Source organism: Salmo salar, chromosome 17, assembly GCF_965601325.2.
Source record: "Salmo salar chromosome 17, fSalSal1, whole genome shotgun sequence".
Lineage (NCBI taxonomy): Eukaryota > Metazoa > Chordata > Actinopteri > Salmoniformes > Salmonidae > Salmo > Salmo salar.
This window is the reverse complement of record NC_138307.1, coordinates 46,415,109-46,427,822: the sequence shown is the minus strand read 5'-3', so window position 1 is coordinate 46,427,822 and position 12,714 is coordinate 46,415,109.

Here is a 12,714-nt window from a genome sequence, read left to right as displayed (position 1 = left end):
TTTGCGGGGGGTATGCTAGTTCTGAACGTCACATGCTAATGTAAAAAGCTGTTTTTTTTATATAAATATGAACTTGATTGAACAAAACATGCATGTATTGTATAACATAATGTCCTAGGTGTGTCATCTGATGAAGATCATCAAAGGTTAGTGCTGCATTTAGCTGTGGTTTTGTTTTTTGTGACATTATATGCTAGCTTGAAAAATGGGTGTCTGATTATTTCTGGCTGGGTACTCTGCTGACATAATCTAATGTTTTGCTTTCGCTGTAAAGCCTTTTTGAAATCGGACAGTGTGGTTAGATAAAGGAGAGTCTTGTCTTTAAAATGCTGTGAAATAGTCATATGTTTGAAAAATTGAAGTTTTTGTATTTTTGAGGAATTTGTAATTCGCGCCACGCCTATCATTGGATATTGGAGCAGGTGTTCCGCTAGCGGAACGTCTAGATGTAAGAGGTTAAGAGGGTTGAATTTAACACTGTTCCAGTGTCTATACATTCCATACTTTTGAGAGTTGAATTAACCCTTTGCTTAGGGCACAATTCAGTCTGTAAAGCAGATGCGTTAAAGATTTTGCAATCTAAATGTATAGGCAATTTACGATTGAGCCAACATATGCAGTTTTTACTGTGAATGCAGTCTCCTCTAAACCGGAAACATAGCATTTAAATTGATTAAACTGATTAAATTAATCATGTAACAATTAACTCATTAAGATCTGGGGCATCACGAGAGTGGTTCTTTAGAGTTGATTCAACTCTGGAGAATTTGCTGTGTAAGAGTCCAGAGTGTGAATCAAGCTAGATGAAATGTGTTTATGTACTCTCCTCTCTCCTTCTCTGTACCCAGCATCCCTCCACAGAGACAGGGTGACCCTCTGGCTGTCAATTTAAACAGGTCTGAGGGTTGGGCCGAACTGGGCTGCACCTGGCCATATGGCACAGTTGGAAAGTGATGGAGGGTATGAGCTCACCTGGCATTGGAATGAAGAGGGAGGGAGGGAGTTTCACCTGGCAGAAGCGAGAGATAATATGAGAGAGGGAGAGAGGAACAGAGCGATGGATGGAGAGAGGGATGGAGGGTGAGAGCTCACCTGGCTGATGGCTGGATATAGAGAAAACAAGGGAGGAAGTAAAACTGAAAAAGGGATGGAGGTTGAGAGCGCTCCTGGCCGAGAGAAGTGAGGGTGGAGGAGGGGGGGGTGCTCACCTGGAAGAGGCCTGGATATAATGGGAGAGAGGGAGAGAGGGGGTCTCTGGGCTTGGGTCTTGGGTCCTGGTGGGATGTGGGTCCGTCGGACACAAAGATCCAAGCAGCCTCTCCTCTCCTGTCCTGTAGAACTGTACTGGGTCCAGACCCCCAGGGCTAAGGAACTGGGCCGCCCTGCCTGCTCCATCGTTAGGAGAGAGAGAGAGCAACATGCCCTGTTCTATTTATAATACCCCTTTTTTCTGGACATAAATGCTCCCACAACACACACACATACAGGTGCAGGTGCGTACAAGTGCAGGAAGATACAAATGCTTGTACTTGGTAAAGATCTTCAACTAAGTAGCAACTCAAGTACGTAGTTGTTTTATTTGAGTTGCTACATAGTTGGAGATCTTTACCTAGCAGATAGCAAGTTTGCATGTTCAAATCCCTCTCATCCTGCTAACCTAAGAGGTCCCAACCATTTAGGGGAGTCATCCACCCCAAAAATCATAGGGGGCACAAAGTATGTGAGGATGGCTGGGTTGGATATTTATTTTTTTCAGAAACACCTGAAACACGTTTTTCCTGCAATCTAGAGCCATACTCATTATGCTTAATTCTATGTAAAAATTTATGTTTTTTTCTCTGCACATTTAAGCATACCCCTTGAATCATCTGTATCCTCCTTACTGGTGATAATTTTTTTTAATAAACTACATTTTCTTCTCAGCATCTCTGCTCAAATCTATGTAAAAATTGAAAGGAATGTGAGTCTTATTCAGTACATTTCGAAATTGCTTGCTTTTCTAAAGTCTACCAACCTTGCCAGCAGGCATGCCAGCTAAAACAGTTAGACAACATAGCTACTCTAACTATATTGATAGCCTGAAATGGCTTCTTGGTAGTTAGATATGAGGTTGGGAACCTATCTGGGCTAGCTAAAGCCAGCTAGGATAGGAAGGGTAAGAACAGACAATCCTTTTGACATTATGGGAGAGAGAGAGGGAAAAAACAAAAGAGAGAAAGAATGAGAGCGAGAGAAATAAAACAAGAGGGGAAAAAGCGAGAGAGAGACAGAGACCAAGGTAACCCAGTCATCCTTGTCCCCACCGCCAGGGGAAATCTTTCAAACTACAAGGTTAATTAAGCACTAAAATTAGATCAAGAAGCTTTCTTTTCCAACTCATTAACTAATTACAACCAATTCTCTCTCTCCAAATAGTTCAACATTCAGATTGGACAGCCTGTAATTGTCAATGTGAAACAGAAATCTGTTTTTTGTTCTTTTACATATACACACACACACACACACACACACACACACACACACACACACACACACACACACACACACACACACACACACACACACACACACACACACACACACACACACACACACACAGAGAGATTGGTTATCTGCCTTAAATGAATGCACTGATTGTAAGTCCCTCTGGATAAGAGTACCTGTTACTGTGCCTGGCAAAAGTATTCATCCCCCTTGGTGTTTTTCCTATTTTGTTGCATTACAACCTGTAATTTAAATATATTTTGGGGGGATTTCATGTAATTGACATACACAAAAAAAGTCTAGATTTGGTGAAGTGAAATTAGAAAAATTACTAGTTTCAAAAAAACAAAAACAAAATTAAAACAGAAAAGTGGTGCATGCATATGTATTCACCCCTTTTGCTATGAAGCCCCTAAATGAGATCTGGTGCAACCAATTAACTTCATAAGTCATATTAATAGTTAAATAAAGTCCACCTGTGTGCAATCTAAGTGTCACATGATCTGTTACATGATCTCAGTGTATATATATATATATACACCAGTTCTGAAAGGCCCCAGATTCTGCAACACCACTAAGCAAGCGGCATCACCACCAAGCAAGCGGCACCATGAAGACCAATGAGCTCTCCAAACAGGTCAGGGACAAAGTGGTGGAGATGTACAGATCAGGGTTGGGTTATAAAAAAATATTTGAAACTTTGAACATCCCACAGAGCGCTATTAAAAAATGGAAAGAATATGGCACCACAACAAACCTGCCAAAAGATGGTCGTCCACCAAAACTCACGGACCAGGCAAGGAGGGCATTAATCAGAGAGGCAACAAAGAGACCAAAGATAACCCTGAAGGAGCTGCAAAGCTTCACAGCAGAGATTGGAGTATCTGTCTATAGGACCACTTTTCTTGCATCTAGACGTTCCGCTAGCGGAACACCTGCTCCAATATCCAATGATAGGCGTGGCGCGAATTACAAATTCCTCAACAATACAAAAACTTCAATTTTTCAAACATATGACTATTTTACAGCATTTTAAAGACAAGACTCTCCTTTATCTAACCACACTGTCCGATTTCAAAAAGGCTTTACAGCGAAAGCAAAACATTAGATTATGTCAGCAGAGTACCCAGCCAGAAATAATCAGACACCCATTTTTCAAGCTAGCATATAATGTCACAAAAAACAAAACCACAGCTAAATGCAGCACTAACCTTTGATGATCTTCATCAGATGACACACCTAGGACATTATGTTATACAATACATGCATGTTTTGTTCAATCAAGTTCATATTTATATCAAAAACCAGCTTTTTACATTAGCAAACCTCCGGTGAATTTACTAAATTACTCACGATAAACATTCACAAAAAAGATAACAATTATTTTAATAATTATAGATACAGAACTCCTTTGTGCAATCGAGGTGTCCAATTTTAAAATAGCTTTTCGGTGAAAGCACATTTTGCAATATTCTGAGGAGATAGCCCAGCCATCACGGCTAGCTATTTAGACACCCACCAAGTTTAGCCCTGACCAAACTCCGATTTACTATTAGAAAAGTTTGATTACCTTTGGTGTTCTTCGTCAGAATGCACTCCCAGGACTGCTACTTCAATAACAAATATTGGTTTGGTTCAAAATAATCCCTAGTTATCTCCAAATAGCGGCGTTTTGTTTGTGCGTTCAAGTGTAAATAAGGGTCACGCGCACGACGCATTTCGTGACAAAAGAATTCTAAATATTCCATTACCGTACTTCGAAGCATGTCAACCGCTGTTTAAAATCTATTTTTATGCCATTTTTCTCGTAAAAAAGCGATAATATTCCGACCGGGAAAGCGTGTTTACGTACAAAAGAGAGAGAAAATAAAAGCATGGGATCCCCTCGTGCACGAGCCTGAGTCTCATAGTACTGTGACTGGCCACTATCCAAACGCGCTAATGTTTTTCAGCCAGGGGCTGCCTCGATATCATTCAGCTTTTTGCCGCCTTCTGAGAGCCCATGGGAGCCGTAGGAAGTGTCACGTAACAGCAGAGATCCCCTGTATTGGATAGAGATAATCAAGAAAGCCAAGAAATGGTCAGACAGGGTACTTCCTGTACAGAATCTTCTCAGGTTTTGGCCTGCCAAATGAGTTCTGTTATACTCACAGACACCATTCAAACAGTTTTAGAAACGTTGGAGTGTTTTCTATCCAAAGCTAATAATTATATGCATATTCTAGTTTCTGGGCAGGAGTAATAATCAGATTCAATTGGGTACGTTTTTTATCCGGCCGTGGAAATACTGCCCCCTAGCCATAACAGGTTAAGCCGTACACTCCACAGAGTTGGGTTTTATACAAGTGGCCAGAAAAAAGCCATTGCTTCAAGAAAAAAATAAGCAAACACGTTTGGTGTTCGCCAAAAGGCATGTGGGAGACTCCCCGAACATCTGACCAGAGTACCTTCTTCCATATGAGACTAAAATGTAGCTTTTTTGCCATTAAGAGAAATGCTATGTCTGGTGCAAACCCAACACCTCACATCACATCATCCAAGCATGGTGGTGGAAGCATCGTGCTGTGGGAATGTTTTTAATCGTCAGGGACTAGGAAACTGGTCAGAATTGAAAGAATGATGGATTGTGCTAAATACAGGGAAATTCTTAAGGGAAACCTGTTTGTCTTCCAGAGATTTGAGACTGGGATGGAGGTTCACCTTCCAGTAGGACATGCTTCTAAAGCAACACTTGAGTGGTTTAAGGGGAAACATTTAAATGTCTTGGAATGGCCTAGTCAAAGCCCAGAACTCAATCAAATTTACAATCTGTCGTTATGACTTAAAAATTGCTGTACACCAGCGGAACCCATCTAACTTGAAGAATGGGCAAAAATCACAGTGGCAAGATGTGCCCAGGTTATAGAGACAAACCCCAAGAGACTAGCAGCTGTAATTGCTGTGAAAGGTGGCTCTACAAAGTATTGACTTTTGGGGGGGTGATTAGTTATGCATGCTTGAGTTCAGTTTTTTTGTCTTATTTCTTGTTTGTTTCACAATAAAATATATTGTGCATCTTCAAAGTGGTAGGCATGTTGTGTAAATCAAATGATACAAACCCCCAAAAGAACAATTTTAAGTCCAGGTTATAAGGCAACAAACTAGAACAAATGCCAAGGCGGGTGAATACTTCTGCAAGCCACTGTAGATGACCAACATTTGAATATAAATGTAAAAATGATCTATTGCAAAGCACACTTATTTCATAGGTGGAGCTCATTAGAATAATACCCAGCATGCTTTGCAATTGTTTTATATATATATATATATATATATTATATATATATATAGGGTTTCAAAGCGCTGCTGTGAAACCTAGTGTTATTCTCCGAAATCACATTATTTCAAATAACTCAAGCATAGATTGGTAACTTTTTTCTAATTTGGCAAACGAGTAACTTGGTCAAAAAGAATGGCACCGATTGGCCTGCAGGTGGCACTGCTATAAGCGATCCCACTTAAATATTAATTACATACAATACTGTTTAATTAGACATACTATGCTGTTTTACTTGGAGAATTGTCCGTTGTTATATATTAGTATTTTGCTGATACATTGACTTAGTCATAAGTCTGGGCATACAGATAAGAGCCATTTGGGGTGCTACTGCAGTGTGTGACATCCTGTTTTAACAATCTACAGGAACTTAGATGTGTGGAAACATGCTGGAAGGAACATGCAGGAAGGAACAGACAATGGTGACAACCTCAGCTATCGTAATCTACACAGACAAACTAAATACCTTTTATATACTATGTTGCCCACCCCTGTTTGCACCCATCGGCTAAACTGACACGTAAACAAAATAGGTTGTACTTTTTCTATAAGAGGAGAGAGACAACTCTGTTTGTTGGGCCTCTTAAGGATCGGCCCCTTGTTTTCAATTTTTGCCTAAAATGACATACCCAAATCTAACTGCCTGTAGCTTAGGCCCTGAAGTAAGGATATGCATTTTCTTGGTACCGTTTCAAAGGAAACACTTTGAAGTTTGTGGAAATGTGAAAGGATTGTAGGAGAATATAACACATTAGATCTGGTAAAAGATATTACAAATAAGAAAACCAACCTTTTTTGTATTTCTTTTGTACCATTATCTTTGAAATGCAAGAGAAAGGCCATAATGTATTATTCCAGCCCAAGTGCAATTTAGATATTAGCCACTAGATGACAGCAGTGTCTGTGCAAAGTTTTAGTCTGATCCAATGAACCATTGCATTTCTGTTCAAAATGTTGTAAAAGGGGTAGCTTTGAGAAACTAACAAGGTTAGCTAGCCAGCTGTATTCGTTCGTTTTCCAAACGGCGTCAACACCACAGCCACTGCTAGCTAGTCAACTTTACCAACTAGCAGTACTGTAGAAACTAAATACATTTCAACGGAACAATTTGATTAGTGTAATGTTAGCTAGCTACATAGTTGTCTTTGTATCAAAGATAAAGGTAAACGCAGCCATTGCTAGCTAGCCAACTCTACCAGCTAGCAGTACTGTATCATTTTTAGTCAATAAGATTTTTGCAACATAAGCTTAACTTTCTGAACTTTCAAGATGTGTAGTCCACTTGTGTAGCTAGCAGGACTGACTTTGTGTTAGCTAGCCAACGTTTAATTACTTCTGCGTTATGAAAGGAACTAGACACAGACACGAATGATCCATTGGTAGTTTGTTGTAACCAAGTATTGGTGCTAACCGCATGTTATTGGATGCTAGCATGCTAGTTAGCTACGGCGTCATAGGATACGGTGCACTGGTTGGGTTTCACGGAAGAATACTGTACCAAGTTATCTAGCTGAATAAACTAAGTTTGAGCCTATTCCTGGAAACATTGAACCAATGGAGTTTACATCAATTATAATTTCTAAAGTGGAAGTTGGAAAAGTTATATTTGAGTGTTTCAGTGAATGGTTAGTGAGGGAGGCCCTGCTCTCTCGCTTCCCCAGTTGTTTAGTTAACCTGTCTGGGCTAGGGGGCAGTATTTTCACGGCAGGATAAAAAACATACCCGATTTAAACTGGTTACTACTCTTTCCCAGAAATGAGAATATGCATATAATTATTGGCTTTGGATAGAAAACACCCTAAAGTTTCTAAAACTGTTTGAATGGTGTCTGTGTATAACAGAACTCACATGGCAGGTCAAAACCTGAGAAGAATCTGTACAGGAAGTACCCTGTCTGACCATTTCTTGGCCTTCTTTGCCATCTCTATCCATTACAAAGGATCTCTGCTGTTACGTGACACTTCCTACGGCTGCCATGGGCTCTCAGAAGTGTCAAATATTTGCATATTATTAGTAGTAGAGTTGGATAGAACACACTCTGAAGTTTCTAAAACCGTTTGAATGGTGTCTGTGAGTATAACAGAACTCATATGGCAGGCAAAAACCTGAGAAAATTCCAAGCAGGAAGTGGCCTGTCCGACAATTTGTAGTTCTTCTTTCTAGTCCCTTTCAAAACTACAGTATCTCTGGGGTTACGTTGCACTTTCTAAGGCTTCCATTGGCTCTCTAAAGTTTTCAGAAAGCGGATTGAGGCGTCTCCTGTCTCTGGACAGAGTATGGTAGCTCAGTTTGTCAATGGTCTGCCTGGTGACTAAGAGACTGGGTATGTTTGAAAAATTGAAATTATTGCATTTTTGAGGTTTGGATTTCGCGCCATGCTCTTCCACTGGCTGTTGAATAGAGTGGGACGGTGACGTGCCACCTAGCCCATAGAAGTTCATTTTCATTGCAGTCTCCTTTGCATTAGCGTAGCCTCTCCTGTAGCTTGTCAACTATGTGTCTGTCTATCCCTGTTCTCTCCTCTCTGCACAGGCCATACAAACGCTTCACACCGCGTGACTGCTGCCACTCTAAGCTGGTGGTCCCAGCGCGCATGACCCACGTGGAGATCCAGATCTCCGGCAGCCTCTGGAACTGCCGGTCTGCGGCCAACAAGGCAGAGTTCATCTCAGCCTATGCTACCCTCCAGTCCCTCGACTTCTTGGCGCTGACGAAAACATGGATTACCACAGAAAACACTGCTACTCCCACTGCTCTCTTCTCGTCTGACCACGTGTTCTCGCATACCCCGAGAGCATCTGGTCAGCGGGGTTGTAGCACTGGAATCCTCATCTCTCCCAAGTGGACATTCTCTCTTTCTCCCCTGACCCATCTGTCTATCTCCTCCTTTGAATTCCATGCTGTCACAGTCACTAGCCTTATCATTTATCGCCCTCCAGGTTCCCTTGGAATGTTCATCAATGAGCAAGATGACGCCTTGATAAGTTCCTTTCCTGAGGATGGCTCACCCCTCACAGTTCTGGTTTACTTTAACCTCCCTACGTCTACATTTGACTAATTTCTCTCTGCCTCCTTCTTTCCACTCCTTTCCTCTTTTGACCTCACCCTCTCACCGTCCCCCCCCCCTACTCACAAGACAGGCTGTTACGGATACAGGTATCCTGTGTATGTATCCGGTGTGTGTGCTTCTTTTCTCTCCTTCTCCTCCTCACAGGTGACAATCATCACTCCCCAATCAGTCATCAATCAGTCCCCAAACAGAAGTCACCTGCTCCTCTTCCCTCACCCAATCACAGTCCCTTTCCCTTGGTTTAAAATCCCAGGCAGTTGCAATCTCTCGCTAGCTCATTCTCACTCTGTGATCAATCTTTGTGTTCATTCTCTCAATCTCTCTCTCTCTATCGCTGTATTGATCTCTTTTGTTTTTACAACTACATGTCACATTTGTCCGGTAATCCTGTGAGTATTGTTTTGTTGTTTGACTGTTTAGTGGGAAAAGGGGGTACCAAGACAAGTCGCCCATGGGCATACATTACCCGTAGGAATACTTTGTCTAAGTACCCTAGTTATGATCTGGGCGGACCACCCACTGTATTTTTGGTTAGTTAGCTAGCTGTTGTGGAAATACGCTAGTCTAGCTTAGGGGTGTTTTTGGCTTATTGTTTCTTTGCTTGGGTCCAGCTCAGACCCTTTTCTCACACCCCTTTACCGTGTGTTTAAAATAAACCTTTTGAGTTTGACGGTAGATTTCAGTTGTCTGTGGTTTTTGGTTCTCACTGTTCTTTATCACTATTATAATTTGCATGATATATGTTACGGGTCTCGTATCCATCCCCCCTAGACTGCTGGGCCAAAGGGATTCGTAACACAGGCAATACGCTTGACCTCATCTTTACTAGATATTGTTCTTCTACGAATCTCACTGCAACTCCCCTCCAAGTCTCCAACCACTACCTTATATCCTTTTCCCTCTCGCTCTCCTCCAACACTACTCACTCTGCCCCTACTCAGATGGTATTGCGCCGTCGCAAACTTCGCTCTCTCTCTCTCCTGCTACTCTCTCCTCTTCCATCCTATCATCTCTTCTCTCTGCTCATTCCTTCTCCAACCAATCTCCTGATTCTGCTTCCTCAACCCTCATCTCCTCCCTTTCTGCATCCTTTGACTCTCTATGTCCCCTATCCTCCCGGCCGGCTCGGTCCTCCCCTCCTGCTCCGTGGCTTGACGACTCATTGCGAGCTCACAGAACAGGGCTCCGGGCAGCCGAGCGGAAATGGAGGAAAACTAGCGTCCCTGCGGACCTGGCATCTTTTCACTCCCTCCTCTCTACATTTTCCTCCTCTCTTTCTGCTGCTAAAGCCACTTTCTACCACTCTAAATTCCAAGCATCTGCCTCTAACCCTAGGAAGCTCTTTGCCACCTTCTCCTCCCTTCTGAATCCTCCTCCCCCTCCCTCCCTCTCTGCGGATGACTTTGTCAACCATTTTGAAAAGAATGTTGTTGACATCCGATCCTCGTTTGTTAAGTCAAACGACACCGCTGGTCCTGCTCACATTGCCCTACCCTATGCTTTGACCTCTTTCTCCACTCTCTCTCCAGATGAAATCTTGCGACTTGTGATGGCCGGCCGCCCAACAACCTGCTCACTTGACCCTATCCCCTCTCTTCTCCAGACCATTTCCGGAGACCTTCTCCCGTACCTCACCTCGCTAAACAACTCATCCTTGACCGCTGGCTACGTCCCTTCCGTCTTCAAGAGAGCGAGAGTTGCACCCCTTCTCAAAAAACCTACACTCAATCCCTCCGATGTCAACAACTACAGACCAGTATCCCTTCTTTATTTTCTCTCAAACTCTTGAGCGTGCCGTCCTTGGCCAGCTCTCTTGCTATCTCTCTCAGAATGACCTTCTTGATCCAAATCAGTCAGGTATCAAGACTGGTCATTCAACTGAGACTGCTCTTCTCTGTGTCACGGAGGCTCTCCACACTGCTAAAGCTAACTCTCTCTCCTCTGCTCTCATCCTTCTAGACCTATCTGCTGCCTTTGATACTGTGAACCATCAGATCCTCCTCTCCACCCTCTCCGAGTTGGGTATCTCCGGCACGGCTCTTCCTCCCAGGGAAGGACTGCCCTTTCCATGATCTCGCCATCACGGTGGACAACTCCATTGTGTCCTCCTCCCAGAGTGCCAAGAGCCTTGGCATGACCCTGGACAACACCCTATCGTTCTCCGCTAACATCAAGGCGGTGACCCAATCCTGTAGGTTCAAGCTCTACAACATTCACAGAGTATGACCCTGCCTTACACAGGAAGTGGCGCAGGTCCTATTCCAGGCACTTGTCATCTCCCGTCTGGATTACTGCAACTCGCTGTTGGCGGGGCTCCCTGCCTGTGCCATTAAACCCCTACAACTCATCCAGAACACCGCAGCCCATCTGGTGTTCAACCTTCCCAAGTTCTCTCACGTCACCCCGCTCCTCCTCACACTCCACTGGCTTCCAGTTGAAGCTCGCATCTGCTACAAGACCATGGTGCTTGCCTACGGAGCTGTGAGGGGAATGGCACCTCCATACCATCAGGCTCTGATCAGTCCCTACACCCAAATAAGGGCACTGTGTTCATCCACCTCTAGCCTGCTCGCCTCCCTACCTCTGCGGAAACACAGTTCCCGCTCAGCCCAGTCAAAACTGTTCTCTGCTCTGGCACCCCAATGGTGGAACAAGCTCCCTCACGACGCCAGGACAGCGGAATCAATCACCAACTTCCGGAGACACCTGAAACCCCACCACTTTAAGGAATACCTGGGATAGGATAAAGTAATCCTTCTACCCCCCCCCCCCCCCCCCCCAAAAAAAAATGATATAGATGTACTATTGTAAAGTGGTTGTTCCACTGGATATCATAAGGTGAATGCAGCAATTTGTAAGTCGCTCAGGATAAGAGCGTCTGCTAAATGACATAAATGTAAATGTAAGACTGCCCAAATGTGCTTACTTTGTTTATTAACCTCCCTGGGCAAGGTTGCGTCCCACCTAGTCAACAGCCAGTGGAATCGAGTGGCGCGAAATACAAATACCACATAAATGCTTTAACTTCAATTTCTCAAACATATGACTATTTTACACCATTTTAAAGACAAGACTCTCGTTAATCTAACCACACTGTCCGATTTCAAAAAGGCTTTACAGCGAAAGCAAAACATTAGATTATGTCAGAGTACCCTGCCAAAAATAATCACACAGCCATTTTCAAAGCATGCATATATGTCGCAAAAACCAAAACCACAGCTAAATGCAGCACTAACCTTTGATCTTCATCAGATGACACTCCTCGGACATTATGTTATACAATACATGCATGTTTTGGTCAATCAAGTTCATATTTATATCAAAAACCAGCTTTTTACATTAGCATGTGATGTTCAGAACTAGCATACCCACCGCAAACTTCCGGTGAATTTACTTAACCTCTTACATCTAGACGTTCCGCTAGCGGAACACCTGCTCCAATTTCCAATGATAGGCGTGGCGCGAATTACAAATTCCTCAAATACAAAAACTTCAATTTTTCAAACATATGACTATTTCACAGCATTTTAAAGACAAGACTCTCCTTTATCTAACCACACTGTCCGATTTCAAAAAGGCTTTACAGCGAAAGCAAAACATTAGATTATGTCAGCAGAGTACCCAGCCAGAAATAATCAGACACCCATTTTTCAAGCTAGCATATAATGTCACAAAAACCCAGAAGACAGCTAAATGCAGCACTAACCTTTGATCTTCATCAGATGACACACCTAGGACATTATTTTATACAATACATGCATGTTTTGTTCAATCAAGTTCATATTTATATCAAAAAACAGCTTTTTACATTAGCATGTGACGTTCAGAACTAGCATACTATTAG